We start from the raw sequence: 18,722 nt of genomic DNA on the forward strand, positions 1-18,722 counted from the left end.
AAGTCTATTTTTATTTTCTTCAGAAAGTATTATTGAATTTAAACCCAATTAAAAAACTCTTTAAGTCTATCACCTGCTATGATTTCCTGCTCTGTCTTGCAATTGTGTTAAATAACACGCATGCCTGTAGCAGAGACCAGGCAACAGTTTTTCTTCAAATACTTCATGCAATAATTTTTCACTGGTTTGTTGTTTTACTTTCCCCAGTTGCAAATATAGATATATAACTAAATGATACCCTCTGGGGGTATTTCATGGTTCTTGTGGAGAACAGTAAAGGAAAGACTGATATTTTTTCAGTGCAAGACACCCTGCAGAATGGAGTCATGGATTGAATCTCCATGGAATTAAATGTAAGTTAAAATTTTAAACATCAAATGCATTTCAGCAAAATCAACAGGCTTGAAGGCATATGCTCATACGAAATACACAATACAAATTGCGCAGAAAACATAGATATTGGTGAGTTTCATCCGGTAATGGATAGCAAGGATTGAGAACCATAATCCTCTCCCTGTAAGCTAAAGTTTAAGTGCAGCCAAACTCCCAGTTGAAACAAAGAGCTAGTAAAAGCAGTAGAAATCTGTGGTTTAAACTTACACCAACATAAGGCTCATAGATTTCAAATATTTTGTTGAACCATTGCCTTAGTTCAAGTGCAAATCCCTAGCAGACTACAGAAAGGAGTTCATGTGATTATTAAGTGTAGGACATGATAGCCCCAATACTTTCCTTAATGGTTATCTGTTCACTTGAATTTAGCCTGTGTGACCCATACTGCCTGGCCAGAAGGAAGAAAAATGAGTAACCATTTTCAGTACCTCATGTAATGCTGTACTGTCAAGGACCATAATCAGGATTTTGCAAGTGCAATCTGGCACATGGAATACAGTGTCTAACATGCTTAGCTGCAAGTGCTGTTGAAGTGCTTGCAGGTGTTTAGATGTGAGATGTCTGTTGCTATATTTTCACATCCAAGGAGTTTCCACTGACATGAATGGGAGTATTCAGAGAAACTAAAGTCACAATGAAAAGTTGTGTTCTTGCAAGCTAACTCCTAGATCAGAGATTAAATTCTGGTACTTTAGATATTAACTGAAGAAAATATTCTTATTGGGGATGTTAGTAAGGTATTTAATCTCACTCTTATAAGCATCTGCAGAAGTCTTTTTTCATATGTAATGAGCTTGCATTATTATTGTACTCTTGAACTAGTTTATGTTAATAATCTTGCCTAAAATGTATTTGTCGAACACTGTCCTTACATCTGCAGACTTGATGGTGTTTGTTTTACTGCAGTGAGATTGTGACATGTTTTCCTGTCCACCGATTGCTTATGACCCTATCAGTGACATAAAGTTATCTTAACTTCTACCTTACAAAACCAGTACATGCAAGGGATGTTCTCTGTCAGACCTGGATTTTATCTACAAGTTGAAAAGAATAAAAATATAGCACTTAAAAGCACTGTTTGCCTTCTCAAAGGGCTGCAGGAAGCCTCTTTGTAGAAATTGCAAAGCTTTTCAGACAGCTCTTTAAAGGTTTTGTGTGTATGTGTGAGGACTTTGTCCTCCTGATTCCTTTGTGTAAAAGTAGGCTGTGTAAAACAGGAAAAAAATGCTTTAAAAGTTTTACTGCAATATATTTCTTTCGATAGGAGCATGGAGGACTTTGTTATATACTTTTTGTTTTCCTCCTTTATCTTTTGCAATACATTCCCTGGTCCTTGGGCTCTGTCAGAGAGAGTGGTGATGCTCCTGAAATGCATCCTGCCGATACTGGGTCAGATGGTTAATAGCATTAGATTGGGGAAACCATGCTGCCTGTTTCTCATACCTGTTTTGCATTTTTATGAGCCATTGCTCTGTATGGTTGAAAGAAGAGCCCCAGCCAAAAAACACCTAATTTGCAAAATATTCAACAGTTTTAAACAAGCGTTTGGCTGGTTTTCAGACTGTATTCTGCTGTAATTTCTGTCCTTCAGGGTAAGGGAAAGGTTCTCCTGTACAATTATAGCAGTCATTTTGCAGCAATACAGGGATAACTATGAAGTGAAAATTCCACACAATACATATAAAAACAAAATGTATTTTGGAACAGATATGTGGAGATGCTTTTTTTCTGATTTCTCTGTAGAAATACCAACAGAATTTGAAAAATATTATATAAAATTAGAATAACATAATCTGTATTCATACAGTGTTTCCTAATTGTTCTCCACCAAATTATACTGTGCAATTGCAGGTTTATTCATTCTAGAATAAAACTTAAGAATTACTAATCTGCCAATCTCACGTTAGAAACTGGTAATATATTTTCTTTGTCCTATGATTACATATTTCATTACACATGACAAATATTTGCAAGGGCAGCATAACTTCCAGTTATCCACAACCCTGAACAGACAAAGGAGTTGTAGACTGTTAAAAGCCATGGTATGAAGAGCTTTTGTCAGGGAAAGAGTAATATTTCAGAATCTAAAACTTATCACTGATGAAAAGATCATATGCACTATATCTAAAAGTTGAGAGTGATTTATAGTGGTAAATACTTCTACTGATTCAGGAATGGACCTAGCTCTAAAGCTAGGAGCTTTCTAACTCTGTCCTAGACCACCTTCTTTGTTAACTAGCAATAATAATATCAAAAAGAAAGTTTTTACTCCTTTTTCCCCCAGGATGTAAAAAAGAAAGCTTTCACTTAGCTTCTGTTGCTTTCCTGGGATCATCAGTTCAAAGGATTTTTTTTCTGATCAGCTAATATTTTTTTAACCATTTGTGGACTGCAGTTGCTTAATCTTGTCATGAGGTCTTACCCTACTTACTTGTAGTTGTAAAAAAAGTATGGAGGAAAAATCTTTCAGTAGTAGCAGTGAATGGCATTTATATCTTCTGTTTGGAGTACCTGTCATATTATCGGTGGTCATAGTCAAAGGGGAAGGAAGAGGGCCCTCCTTCAAAGGATGGTTCAGAGCACTTAGATTTCTGTTTGAAATGTTCTTTGGAGAAGATGTCTGTCATTATGGCAGAATTAATTAGGGATACAAATCTCCTAATCTAGTAGCATCAATACCCTCTGATAGCTTGCAGAAATAATTTCAGAAGCAGAGAAAATTTAAGGGGGAGAAAAGTAATTTGTCAGGTAGAAATCAGGCTTGCAGTCTAAGTGACAGGAACATCTCAGTCTTTGTGCTAGAATTACGATTGAATTTTGGGTTTTCTCAATTCCTCTTCGTGTCACTAATGATATGTATGCTTTTTTATACACAGTGGGCATCACTTTACTAATCTTTACCATGTGGTGTGTATATATGAAAAGTCCTAGAAAAGAGAATGGTTGGCCATGATTTGAGGTGTGGTGGGGAGTGAAGCTGAACAGCACGGGGGGATCATGAATATAGTAGGCATAAGAATGACAGCTTCAGCAGGACCATCTTATGTTTCCAGAATAATTTAAAGAAAGCCAAAAAGTCAATATAAGACCATGTCTGGAAGGATAATCTTTTCTGTTCCCCTGTTTAGTTTTTTAACTGTTTTCTGCAAGCACGTGCTCATGTTGTTCTAGGAATTTGGGTGAGCCCTTTTAAGCAATCACCACTACACAGGTGGAAATGTTTGCCCCTGAGCTGAGACATCATGAGTTTCATGTATGGGCTTAGTCTGTTAAAAATGCCAGGCAGCTTTGTCTGCATAGTAGTAACTTCTAAAGAGAAGCAAGCTTGTTGCCTTGGTAGGACATGGATGGTCCATTAGCTGTTGAAGTATCTCTGAAGGAAGAAAAGGGAATGGCAGTTGAAATGTGAATACAATGCTGTTATAATCACTAATCTTAAAATAATAAGAAAAAAGAAAAGAGAAGATACATACAGAGAATCATAATTGGAGAAAACAGTTCATCCCAGCTTGTCTTTTTATTCATACCAGTGGGTACAGTCACAACCAAAGCTACAATTTTCACATACAAATCCATTGGCTCACAAACCAACTGAATGCAGAGCAAAAATTAGTTTCCTACCTGTATGTTTCCAGACTTGCATCCAAAATACCTCGCACTAAGATGCAGCTTTATGGTCAGTTTGTACATACGTTCATTTGGTCCACAGAGTTTTAAGTCAGAATCATGCTGGCTACTGTTTGCCCTTAAGGGTACAGTGGGAGAACATCTTTTTAATTAATGGCAGCAGGGTTGTGTTGATGCATTTTACTACAATAGTGTAGGTTAAAATATTCGTTGAAAAGCTGTTTTGCATTATATAAGAATATCGGTGTGCTTACATAACACAAATGAAAAATACAGATTTTAAAGAAATTAGTGTTAGTTCCCTGCAAGGTTTCACAAAGTAGTATGGCTCTGAGTTATTTGGAGGAGCTTCAAATAAGCTTTACATATTTGTAAAATACGTCTTTTTATATTTTAAGATTTATTTCATCCTCTACTGCATGATCTTTTCCATTTGTCATCATCTTCCCCTACTTCCTAGGAAGCTGTTGAATTCAGAATAGAAGTGTTAATTAGAGGCAACCCAAAGCTGGAGCTTGTATTCTAATGGCATAACTTTATTTGATCTTGAAAGGAATCACACTATATTCTCAGGCATAGGTGGTCAGGATTTCCTAACTCTTAACTTCTCAAAATGGTTTGGAGAACAAATGCTGTGAAGAGTGGCGAGAGCCTGTTAATAATCCTAATGCTCTTGAATATTTTATCAAACACATTTTTTCATCTCAGTTTTTGGCCTAGCAGGAAACAATTTATGTTAGATTTCATTATATCAGTTTGGGGACACAAAAAAGATCTTATCTTTCTAGAATACAGCAAAGAATTGGATATGATGTTTCATTGAGAGAATGTTTTCACAGAGCACTTAAAAGAAATGTAAAAAGCTGACAGGGTACTACCTCTGGGAGAGGAAGCTGGTGACTAGTAGTGTTCCTCAGGGATCCATTTGGTTTTTAGTGTTCTAGAGAAGCACTTCATAGCTTTGCATGAAGTATTAGTGTCTATATTTTCAGGCCACCTAGCAAAGAGATATGTCAGGTATTGCTTTGTATTTTGAAACTGCATGACGGGTTGATCTTATCTGCTTAGAGTAAGCAATCTTTCACTTCCAACTGGCAGCATTTTTTTTTTTGTACAGCAGCAGTTTCATGTTAGTGTGTAGCAGGTACCTTTTGTACGGTACTATATGTATGGTATTGTTGCATGGTCTTTTGTATGGTACTATATCAGAATATATATTCTTTATCACTTGGTCTTTTTTCCCCCTCATTTCTCTTTCACTTTTGTATTATGTCTTCCTGTATCTTTTCTGTCTTTCTTTTCTTCTTCCCACTGCTCTTAATCCTTGTAGAATTCATTAGTCTTTGTTTTCTCTGTTGACAGCATGTAGATGGCTGTTCTGTCAGAGCTTGGACCAGTACAACTGAGATGGTGGAGATGTTTTCACTGAAATCAGTGAGCACAGTTCGAAACTGAAGCCATGATGGTACAAAGGAATATACAAAGGGACAATACCTTTGGATCTTACCAATACCTTGTTCATGGACTTCATGATATCTACTGCATGAAATTTTGATCTCTTTAGGTACTGTTCTGTAGGTAGTAACAAATAGTGTCACTACTGGCTGGCTAGCTGTTCTGGGTGAACACGAGCAACTATATGAGGGAGAGAAAACTAGAGTAGCAGACAGATTATGTGCACCTTTTAAGTGCTCTCAGGCTCATAGTGCTTAGTTTCTTAATCTCTGTTACACCTGTATGAAGACAGGTAGTTGACAGAGAAGAATCCTGGACCTATAAATAAAATTTCAAACAAAATGCAGAAGTTTACACCAAAGGTTCTTTTCCTTATAATTTTTCCATGTGGTAAGAGATTAAGTTTTACTGAAAAATGTTGCAAATTTTTAAATGCAACCATGCTGGATTTTCCACTGGTGGAAATCAACGAAGTTTCACTAGTTTCAAAAGATCTAGGAATACTTACACCAGTTGAAGTTTTCTGACATGATCAGTATTTGTATAACAGCTTTTGAATGTTTAGTTTGCATAAAAGAAAAAGTTCGCTTCAACCTGTGTTCATAAAGAGTTTCTGCACCATAAATCATCCCCTGGTCTGAAAATCCAGTAATTATTTTACATAAAATGTCTAATTTTTGTGCAGTAAAGTAATTTAAAGCTATAAATTAGCAAATATGTAAACAGGAGAATATCAATAAGTGTAGGTCCTGAGATGTCCTGAACAAATGGCCTTTTTAAAAACAAAGGAAGAAAGAACCCCTCTCCCATAAATGTAGGCTTATGGCTGTTAGAATTGTGTCATATCTCAGATGGGTTGATTATCAAACGTTGCTGTTTTTGTTAAGGAATTTCTCTATTCGCACTTGCCTTTTTTTTTTTCGCCTCTTTTTTCCCTTTCTGTGTGGAAGGAAAGTAAAAGAACCATCATGTTTGAGGCAATTAAGTAAACCACTTACAGCTAATAGAGACAAAGTTCAGAGATTAATAACAAAATGAGAGGAAACTTGCTCAGAAAGTGGAGGCTAAATCTCTCTGTGTATCAGAGAAGAGCTGAATGGTCACACATCACAGATATATAGGGCAAAACACTGTGTTCAGTTCAGAAATAAAAAAAAAAAGGTTGATTGAAAGAAATCTGTGTGAGTCCAAATCTAGAAAACTATTTTTACCATTTATCTTTCAGAGTATTTCTCCTTTGTGCCCTTCCCCTTGTACCGTGCCAGTCTGGCAGCCCAGAATGTACTTGAAATGCCTTCCATCACTGCCTAAAATAACAGCTTTTATTTTGGGACTTAGCTTATTATTATTATTTGATCCTATAACCCCTTAGGGCCAGCATTAGCAGTTGGTGTCAGGAAATCCCAATTCCCAGTGCCGAGGGGCTAATTGCTTTTTACCATTTGATCTTTTTATACCCACTTTATATGCTACCTGACCCTTTTACCATCTATACGAGGTACACATACTTTTCTTTGCTGGCCTACTTCCTGAATATCCCCATAGCTTTCCCCACTGCTGTCTTGCCAATTTTACATGACATATTTTTCAACCAAAAAATTATACTTGACCTGATAATTTTTCTTTTTCTGCTTTCTGATTTTCCTGGCAGAAAACATGCAGTATACTGCCATTGTATTTCTAGGAACGGAAATAGATAGACTGGACACATGATATATCAAAAAAAAGGTTGAATATGTACTGCGTTATGAAATTGGACTGATGGTGTATTAAATTTGAATAGCTTTGTTGAATAACAATAGTTTTGATGTCTTTTTAAACAATAGAGCTAAAGTGTTGGGGGCAGGGGCTAGGAAGCTCTCAAAACTAAATCAGGATAGCTCAGATTTTATTGCTAAGTTAAGTAATCATATCTCCATGCAAAAACATATGATCAGGTTTGCAGAAACATTTGTCTTGTCAAGGACTTTAGGCTTACCCTACATTCACTGAAAATTTTGGTTTGTCACCAGATTGCAAGCATAATATGTCAATTTCTTTAAAGTCGCTTGGTTTAAAATAACAATTTTATTTATATTTTCTTCATATTCCACAAAGCTAGCGATCAAGCTGATATTCTGCTACAGTGTGCTTTTTGAAATCTGTGCAATTATTTGTAGGCAATTAAAATTTTTGTGAGATACTTCAGTTTCCTTAGGGAAGAGACAAAATATTCAAAATAACTGAGAAAATAAAAACCCCATTTCATAGACTTTAATGATTACAATTCTAAGAAATACATATCTTCTGTGTTGTATGAGAGTTAGCATGACTAGGCCGCTTAAGCAAAACAGTTAGCATAGCTGGACAGGCCGCTGTAAAGGGCAGCTACGAATAAACATGATGTGGGTTAGCAAAAACAAGATGTGTTCAAGGACGTGGAGGCAGTCTGTTGCTATTGGCGTTAATGCATAGTTACCAACCATAAGGGAATATGGGGTGCGTGAACAGCGCGTGATTTATGTCTGTAGCCTATCCGAATAAGCGTGATCGCTTGTGCAGATATGAAAAATGTATATAACCACGCAAGCAGACCAATAAAGGGGAATCGGCTGTGCATTGTATCAATGTGTGAGAGTCATTCCTGTCCCTGCATGGATGCTGAAACTCGGCACTTCTGGATTTTTAATGCGTTTGAAACTTCAGTGTACCACTCCAACTTTCAGAGTTTTTAAATAACTGTGTCATCTAGTTAAGTGAAACATAAATAGGAAGGAAACTTGAATAGTATACCTGTAGGGGAATGGTCAATATCAGGTCTTCAGTATAAAAAAAGTAGTTTAGATGAGGAAAAAAACGTTTTACCAGAACTAGAAATTACACGCATTCCAATGTATCTGTATTTTCCAGTAAATTAGTCTCAGTTTTCAACTTTTCATCCAGTTTCTGATTTTATTAAATTTCTTCCATGAGAATTTTCTGGTCTGACAGCATGGGAACTCACACATCAAGATTTTTCCTCCAGCAGGGTTCTTAGGTCATGTCACTAGTCTTTCAGGCTACCTTTTTTCACAACAGCAGTAGATATGTGATTCTCTTGAAAATCTTTGTCATTCAGGTTTGATAAAAATGTATTTCTGAGTTAGAATTGATTTTTTAGGAGGAAGTGAGAGGCAGAGAAACAAGCATGCAAAAACCTAGTGCATTCATGTGAGATTTATTGACTTCAGAAAATAGATTAAAAAGAAGAGTAAAGTTTTATCTTTTGTAGATCATCATCTGTTTAAAAGCTTAGCTATATTGTGCTAGTTCTTTGAAACATATTCAATAAGACTGTGCAGGTCTTTCAAAATGTAACCTGAAGCAAAATTTACATGCTCTTGAATTTTAGCATGAAGATAAAAATGTGCAAATATCATATGAAAAACCACATGGGAGTTATGAACTTCACAGACTTTTATGCTGGTGAACTTTGCCTATTTTGAGTTCATTTATCTCCTCCTTAGCTACAATTTGCTGCTTCTGCAGAGAAAGGAACCAACGCTTTACCACCTGGCACTTGCTTTTAAGAGACCACAGGGATAGAGCCGGTTTCAAGCGATGCAATTTCCTGTGCTCTCTTCAGCACTGACCTTTTTCCCAACTCTTGTTCAGTGGTCAGAGTGCGTAGATTCTTATTCAGGAGCTACTGTGCTAAATTCTTCTAACTCTGGGACTGAATCGTGCCTTAAAGAGCATACGGCCCTTACAGGGAGTTGGGAATTTCGTTAAGCTTACATACTGCCTACAGCAGTCTCTCTCTTTGGAAGATTAAATACTCCACTATTCTAGTAGTAGGGTCCTTTCCAGTTTTGGCTGCTTCACAGTACGAGACTGCAGGAAGAAGAGGGAACTTTAGGTAAGTGGGATGGCATGGCCCTGCCAACCATTGTTTTTTACCTTCTTTCAGGATTTTGCATGAGTAAAGTCAGAACTCGCTCTTCTGGGGAAAAAAACCCCAACAAACAACAGAAAAAAAACTCAAGCCCCATCTTACAGCATTTCTGACAATCAGCAGAAAATAGCACACCAATGAATTTGTTTATAAATAAAATATATAATTCTGACAATATAATCCCCTGCTTACACATTTTCATCATCACTGCCTTAGCAATGGGTCAAGAATCAGGCTTCTAGTACCTTTCTTGTTCATTATCCAGACTTCTATCTTGCTACATAATAATAACTAGCTTAATTTTCCGTAGACATGTAAAAGTTTTGCTGTTAGAGGAGTGCAATTGAAGTATCTTCAGATCCTTTGTGGATGTCAGTTTTTTTTCTTCTCAAAGTGCAAACTGAGAAGTACAGTTGGTATAAAAAATATGGAGAAAATAGAAAAGTTTCGTTTCAGCTTCTTGATGTAATATTTCATATGTTTCATGTTGACGTAACTCAAGAAAATTCTTTATTAAATTTCCAAAGGGCTAACTTAAGACTTCATTTTCGAGAAATTATTATAAATTGGTCCGAAATGTTGCAACAGAAGTTATAGCAGAGAGCTCTTCTGGTCTGAAAAACCCAAAACAGAAAGAAGAATAGCAAGTTAGTTGTTTACCAGAAATGCTTAGTCCCCAGGTTGTTTTTACAGTGGCACAGAGATATAACTTTTCAGGAAGCTGCATATAGGAGAGATTTGTGAAGTGGTTGGGAAAGCTTTCTGTGAGTTCAGGTAGTTGTCAAAGGTGGATGCCCACCCCACTGGGCTTCTGGCTCTTGGCTAAACCAGAGCTGCAAATGGATTTATGGTGAACTATCCTCTGAATGAACGGCAACAAGTCTGAGCCTCTGAATGACCTGCTTTCCCTCATCTCTTTAGCCTTTTTATGAAGAAACAATACAGAAAACACTGCTGGGTTGTGGAAAAGGGTAGGTGAGGTGCAGTGTTCTTCTGCTGCACATTTAATCTGCTCCTCTGACTGCTTCCTTGGACTTTGATAAAAGGATATAAATTATTTATTTGTTTTTGCTACAGTAGCAGATTGCGAGTTACAAGATCAAGGCACTTATCAAAATCTCTGAGTTTCTGTATGCTTGAAAGCCAAGGACAAACCTACAGGATTTCCATGGACTATAAACCTCTGTATTGTATGCCACATATACACTGTCAAGCTATTACCTGAAGTGTCTTGTAGCTATTCCAGTTTTAAACTTGACTGTGACCTTTTATTATTTTCATTCCCATGACATCTTTGCCCCTCTTGTCTGATTTGAAGGGCGTAATATCTGTCTGGCACCAAATGGTTCGAGTACTCAGGAGCTTGAGTAAATGTTACAAAATAAGAGCAGCTGATTAAAAATCTCTAGTGTTGACATCTGTTTTATATATGCAATGTTTCCAGAACTTGATAGCAGACCACCTTACAGTAGCAAGGGTCTAAGTCAGACTGTTTAAATAAAGTAATAATAAAGTTTAGTGGTATGGTTGTAAACTTGGAGCTGTTCCAAATGGAGTCATAAAGCGTGCTAATTGGTTCTGAGAATTGGAATGCAATAAAAGTAAAATTTTACAACAATGACTATTGTACAGTGGAATTAACTTGGCTACTCTGGAGGTTTTAAACATACCCAGGCATTAAGAGTCAAAGTCACAAGATTATGGGGATTTTACTTGACTAACAGAGAGATTGACACGTCTGTTTTCATTGTTGAAGATTAGGATAACAAGAACAACTTAACTAACATATTTAGTTAGATGAGGGGAAAGTACAATGGTATTTGTTTGAATAAATTATTAGTACCTACAGGCTTGATTAGGTAACACGTTGGAAGATTACCAAAAATTTAAGTAATCATTTGAGTCGCTTGTGAATAGATCAAAATATATTTAATTACTTGTACTGCCATTATTTAATCAAAGTTTTGAGCATGCTAATTTCATTAAATTCCTTAATGAGAAGTATAGAAATTACTGCTTTGGTAGTGTTGAAACATGTATAATTTTTAAGATTATATAGTAGAAGCAAAATCATTTGGCACCAAAGTAGTAATCTCAATGAAATGCATCACATCACATCTATTTAATATATTTCAGTAAATTCTAAACTAAAAGGAACTGTTAAAGGGTTTCTGCTTCAGTAGCTACTGTTACATGAAGCACTCCATTTTCTGTGGCAGCAACTTCTCAATCCATTCAAACATTTTTTCTACTAAAGTTATGTTTTTAGAATGCCAGGGATTGAAATGGCTTTTTTTATTAGAACTTAATACCAATGTTACCATTTATGTAATCCTTTCTGTATCTGTAAGATAATGATTATTGGCATCTGAAAATGATCAGTCAAATCAGTAAGCCATGGTTATACTAATCCACTATAGTAGTCGTCCTAGTTTAGGCCACTGCCTACCCAGTCGTATATCCTTTCTGACGACGGGAAATACAGACTTCTGTTCTGGTTTCAGCTGGGACAGAGTTAATTTTCTTTGTGGTAGCTGGTGTAGTGCTGTGTTCTGGATTTGGGGTGAAAATAATATTGATAACATACTGATGTTTTTAGTTGTTGCTAGGCAGTCAAGGTTTTTTCAGCTTTTCACTCTGGCCTGGGCTGCCAGGTGCATGGAAAGCGGCACGGGGACACAGCTGGGACATCTGACTCCAACTGGCCAAAGGGATGTTCCATACCATATGACATCATGCTCAGCATATAAGCTGGGGGAGCTGGCCAGGGTGCAGCCATTGCTACTTGGGGACAGGATGGGTATCATTCATCTGATGGTGAGCAATTGTATTTGTGCATCACTTACTTTGTATATTTCGCATTATTATTATTATTATTATTACTATTACTATCATCGTCATCTTTTCCTTTGCTTTCCTATTCAGCTATATTTATCTCAATCCACAAGTTTTTACTTTTTCCCATTCTCTTCCCCATCCCATGATGGATAAATGTGGGGAGTGAGCAAGTGGCTGTCTGGTGCTTAGTTGCCAGCTGGGGTTAAACCACGAGGACTTGGAAGGAAAACACAAAATACCTTTACTGAAAGTAGTAGATAGGGAGCATTTGGTTGCTCCCCTGTTATTCTAGCCGTCTGTTCTAACCAGAACTAATTCTCTAACATGAAATTCTGTGTTAGTAGTTGAATTAAAGCTAGCTATGTTCTGTCCAGTCAGTCCTGGTGGGTAGCTCAGTGGTATGCATTGGAACAGAACTCTGCTGGACTTTACAGGATCTGTTATCTGAAGAGGCGTCTTTTACTAGTAACCTGTTTCTGAACTTTGAGAAACTGTCAGATATGAAGAAAATACATGTTGGAGAAGGAAGGCAAGTATCAGACACAAGCAAGAAGGTCTTTTTTTTAAGTCTCTGCATTCTCCATATCTGAAGTAAAACAATTTAGAAGCATACAATTTAAAAGATGAATCATGAAAATTAAAAAGTAGAAGTTAAAAAGAGATAGACCTTGTATGCATTTGCCTCCGTAGTTGTACTGAAACAAATGAAAAGATAACTGTGCTAGACAATTCCCATTAATAATTCAGTTGGAAACAGATGCAAGAGCTGAAGTATTTAAACTGCACAAAAATCATGTTAGTTTAGTATCAATCAACAGCTGTGGAGTAATTGCCCTTTTAAAATGTAGTTACAAAATTGTTGGCAACAGTAACAGTAAGCCAAATCTATGACCATCTTGCTAATTTGATACTTGGATCACCAACAGGTGCTCAGAAAAGCAGGTTTTGCATTGATAACTGAATTTGTGGGTAGCTTTTTTGCAAACATGTTAATGTAGAAATGAACAGCTAGTAAAGCATGTTGATTCAGTCTGCTAAATTTAGATAAAAGCTTACCTTTTCAATGTACTCAACTGTCAGAATAACATGATGTGAACCATTTGTTTTTAAAAATATTCCTATTTAAACATTGCATACAGAAGTGTAGGTGTTGTAAAAGGAATCTGTTTTTTATCAAATTTACTATAAGGAAAATCTTATATGAATGTTTGTATGATTCTTAAGAGGTGCTGAGGTAGCAGATGCAAAAATGTTGTTAATGCTGTCATGCAGTGCACTGCCAGAAAACACAATATAAAGCTGGACAATATCAGTTGTCACCATGTGTAAATAAAAAAAGAGAAAAGCAAGTTTATTGAGCAGTTTATTGAAAAGTCTGGAAGGAAACGAAAAGCTTCAGAGTGTGAATTATTTTAAACTCTGTAGTTAGAAAGGCTTCTGGAGGAAGTCTGCAGGATGTCAGGAGAAAAGCACGCTGTCAAGACCTGAAATGTTTTTTAGCAATGTATTCACTGGAAAGTAAACACAGGAGCTTAGTTGCAGGAAATGGAGTAGTAATGACCTTTTTACAATAAAGATGCATTGTAATCAGCTAGCCCTTGTCCTCTTACTAAGAACTAAAATCTACGCGCTTTTTTTGCTTGTCTGGCACCAAAATGGAAGAGGAGGACATTGGCTAATTCAAAACGCATATTTTTATTTCTGATTTGTTAGTATGTCGTAGAGGTAAGCATGATAATAAGGTGATTGGAAGAACTGTACATTAGTTTTCTCAGAAACCCAACGAATCAAGTTGTTGAGTCTAATCTTTATTGAAGCTGGAGTTATCTTTGATAGGATATAGGCTGATTTACTGTTAAGAGTGTATAGAACAATGCAACTTTATGTATTCTGCACTATCACAGGCCCATGATGCCGTGAAAAGCCGGAACTGAAGACTCAATAGTCGGCAGACTATTAAGCAGGTATTCTTTATTGCGGCGCCGGGCACACGGGGGATCTCTCCTCCAAACGTGTGCACCGAAGAGACAGAGTTACTAGGTATTTATGCTATGTTAACATACATATTCATTACATTTCCAAGAAATGTTTATCATAGTAATGGCTTTTCCGAGAATTCATTAATATATGGTAATGTCCATCGCACATGTGTGGCGTCTCTCTCTCTCTCTCTCTCTCTCTCTCTCTCTCTCTCTCTCGGCAGGGGTCTTCAGATTATCCTGCAGCCTCCTTATCTCTGTAGTTTGCATACCTGTTCTCCCAAGGCCCAGGCGCCTAAAGGGATTATTCAGGAGTCCCTTGTCTTGCAGCCGTCCTAATATTCACAAAGAACCAAGACTTGTTTCTGACCACCTGAAGTGATAACATCCCCTACATGTTACATTTGTTACATTTACAGTTATCACCCAGAAAGTATTGTTTCATTTCCAACTTGAAACTATTTGTGTAAACTTGTAAACTAGTATGAAGTAGAAAAGACATGATTACAGGCATTTTATTTTAAATGCTGCTAGGTCTTCTAGTCATCAAGAAGAAAGCTTACTGCTGAGATCTTGTTTAATTTGATTTCAAAAATAGTCTCTCTAGAACAGGGTGAGAAGATTTCTCAAACCAGGGGGTTCCCCAGGATTGCCTTGTTGTTCTGACTGCTGCTTTTCTGGGAAAAATGAGAAAACTATTGCTGCCATATTTTCACCTCAGTGATAAGAAGTGCTGAGAAAGCTGTTTAGGAACTATATCTGTAACCTTCATTTTTTTCTCACTAAGAGTACACCTGAACACCCATTTGTCCTGAGGCTGTGTAAGCAGCTGTCTGTGTGTTGACTGCGAGGTTTACCAGAATTGCATCGGGAACAAATTATCTTTTTTTGGAATTATTAGAATTATTCTTTTGGAAGACCAACTGGAGAAAGACGTTTTTTGTAGAGTTTGCAGGAAGTCTTCTCAGTTTCTTCTCACCTCTGCAGAACAAAGTGGCAGCGATTGCTGAAACTCATTTCTTATACCCATTCTTCTTTTTAGAGTTCCATGACAATTTAGTTTATAAACAAACAGAACAACTTTGAATATATATGCAATATTTGAGTATATTCTTTGTCAGTTTATTTTTGTTTTTCCAGTTTCAGATGATATTAATATATTTTTTTCTGATTTATATTTAAATTGCATTATTTGGGGATCTTCCTGAAATTAGTACTAGTTTTCCTTTAAAATGTAGATTAATCCGTTTACATTTTCAGAAAAAAACAGACTTAAATTGTCTCATTAATTTGTCTTTCTCAACCTGTCCTTTTTACATGTCTTAAAAGACATATAGTAATTTAATGGCACATATTGATTTATATTTTTGCTTGTTTAAAAAGACCTTTTACTAGCATAATCCTACTTCATTTAGCATATTACTCCAGCTTCAGAAATCACAGGGTATCATGTAATACTTTAAATGTTGTCAGATTTTGAACATATAAAATAAAATGTCATTGTGCATTATTCCCAGTTTTTCATTTTTGATATATCAATAGATTCTATGATGCCAAAGCAAGCATCCATGAACTTAATCTTTGTACCCAGGTACTCCTTTTTTATCATCAGGTGAATGCAGCTGTAGAAGAAAAAAGGTCAGGTAGTATTTGGGTAAATATCAGTGAAGAAAAGGGACAGAAAGAATTAAATCTGAATTTGTAAGCTGAATATTCAGTTACTTTGAAGCTGATCTTGCAAGAACATAGATCCAAAATGTAAAGACATTACTAGTAATAACAATAATATGTTGCTAGTGTTGATGGTACCATCGTATTTGTGCACAGAGTAGGACTTGTTTCTGGTTTTTGAGGGAATGTGAATTTGTTTTTTGCTTGCTGCCTGAATTAAAATGTATGTAAGGTATAACTGTAAGGCAGTTGGTTATCGTAGTGGATTTTCAAGCTTACAACTACATAAACCCTCGTTGGACTGTTACATTTCAGCAGCTTTATTTCAGCTAATTCTCCTGCAAAATTAAGTCTATGGTTTTGAAGAAAAGGCTGCGGAAATGCATCTCCATATTGTAAAGAAGTGATGCTGTTTTTCTACTTTCTGATCTCTTTTTGCTTCTGTCCCCCACTTTTGTTTCCTTTTTCCTCTCAGGCTACAGATACAGTGCAGAATAGTGGTGAGGCAAAATTCAGCACAAATTAAGGCAGTAATTTGCAGATAACTGCTTTGGTCTCTAATCAGCCAAAGAGTGCTTATTTTCAGTAGATGAAATTGATTCTGTTCCATTCTCTGTAGATTCTGTATGAGCCAATATCTGTTCTCTCTTTTTTTTTGTTTATTTTAAAGCGTGTATTGGTGTTACGTTCTCTTTCATCACTAAAGAGGGTATAGCTTCTCTTGTTTCTAGGTTTCTGTCTTTTGTCTTAAAGATATTTAGTGGAAGTTTCAGGATTCAGAGCAGCTACTAAAACAGCAGCAATCATGCATAAGCTTTGCATTTGCCTTCAATCCATATATACAAATATAAGATCAGGTTATGAAGAGCTATGATTTGTGGAGCTCTGCTCTTATCTGTTACGGAATACAACCAGTTTGGGAAAGTTTGGTTTTAGCACCAAACTGCTTGAGTCAAGAGAACTGCAGAAACTGTTCTTTATGGTAACAAGATTCTTTGTTTAAATAATATCCTCTGATGTATTATGAATACCAGTTATTTTCGAAAACACATTACTTCTGTGCTGCAGAGCCTCAAGTGCTGTCTGACAGTGGATCAATCACTTCACCTCACCTTTGAATCCAATTTTCTTTGCAAAATATTATTTTTTTATAATCTTATCACAGAGGATGGCAAGAGTTACCAAACTCTCTTTTAACCGAATTTGCTGGCAAAAACATTAACAGGATTCGAACAGAAGTGTATTAAAAGCCTATTAGTAGCAATATGTGCTTAAATAAGTAAGAAAAGCCATTCAACCGGTTTCATCAATCCAGGATTTCATGGTCTGTATGTGTCATGATGGGTTTCTACCAATATTAACCATCACATGTAGTCTATTTAACTGGGACAGGTTATGTTGGCTTTGCTGTGAAAATGCAGATGGGTTGCATGCTCTGTGAGATGCATTGGATTTGCTGTACACAAATATCAGATCTGATGAAAATATTGGAATGATCATCAGACTTGCCAGTGTGGGCAGGCTTACATTTTTTATTTACAATTAGTTCCTTGGTCATAAGAACCCAGACCAGATCAAATGAAAACCCTTCTCAAATATAATTTCTGCTAAGGGGGAATATGACTTCCACTGGGGACTTTGTAGCTGGAAAGTTCAAGCTTTGTCATATTTATTAAAATGTGCTCTAGCTGCAGACAGTGCAGCATCAGTACCATTCATGTGGGGATCAGTACCATTCATTTTCCTGCTAATAATGAATTCTCTTCCTCTTTGATTACAGGGTCATGATAGTTGAAAAAGCAGCCGGACTCAATGCCGGCCAGAGACTGATCTCATAGTAAGATAACTTGTTAGGAACTCAACTGAGGTAATCCGGAAGCTAAATCCTTTAGGCTGTGAAAATACCTTAGGACTGGGCCAAATAGCTTCACTCCTCTTTTTCAGGATTACAGCTGCTATTAAGCAAGCAGGGGTCTAGTACTTGTAAGTAGCTGGAGGAGCTGAGGGGGAATTAGAAGGAACAAAAAAACAACACTTTTTTTCCTTAATTTCCCAAACCTTCCGAATCTTGCTTTACTGCAGGGAAATACCCTGGCTAGTCTAGTTTTCTGCCTGCCTAGAGGCCTTTGCTGTCCCCTGATGTTTCCTTTATTTTTTTATATGTACAAAATAAAGACTGAAGATAGTTTCGTCAGATCTAGCTGGTCTTGTCTGTGCATTTCTACGGTGTCAAGCACAACAGAACTCCTTTCTCAGTTAAGGTCTGTGTGTGTTACTCTCTTCTATAATTTTGAAATCAGCCTCTAAATGACTTGCTTCCTAGAAGAACCTCTCTGTCCTCTGGTGCAGTTAAAAATAAGGATAATATTTTGATATATTTGCATAATATTTTGCCTCTTCAGGATGCATGTTTTCATGTAAGTACTGTGAGAAGGTATAAACTTGGAAATTTCAGCCTAAATCTTGAATTACATTCAAATAAAAAAAAAAAGTAGACTCTCTTTCATGAGCTAATTCAATCTGTCACTATAAGAAAAAAATATGAATTGTAATCCAGTGCCCTAAATCTTTCCATGATAAACAGCAGGACAAACACAGTAATTACACTTGGTGGATACTCAGTTATTAAAATAGTTGGAACGTTTTTCTGGTGTACACTAACTGATTTACAGTTATTTGATGAAGTAAATAAAAATATCAATTTTAGCAGGCAAGTTTTCATTCTGCAGGCTTTAGATGCTCTACTACATCTAACGCACTTTTTTACATTACTACTACATGTAATTACTACATATCCTTGTCAGTGACGGTGTGATGTGATGGAAAGCCCATTTTATAGGAGGGTT

The sequence above is a fragment of the Opisthocomus hoazin genome, chromosome 6 (genome assembly GCF_030867145.1).
Source record: "Opisthocomus hoazin isolate bOpiHoa1 chromosome 6, bOpiHoa1.hap1, whole genome shotgun sequence".
Classification (NCBI taxonomy): domain Eukaryota; kingdom Metazoa; phylum Chordata; class Aves; order Opisthocomiformes; family Opisthocomidae; genus Opisthocomus; species Opisthocomus hoazin.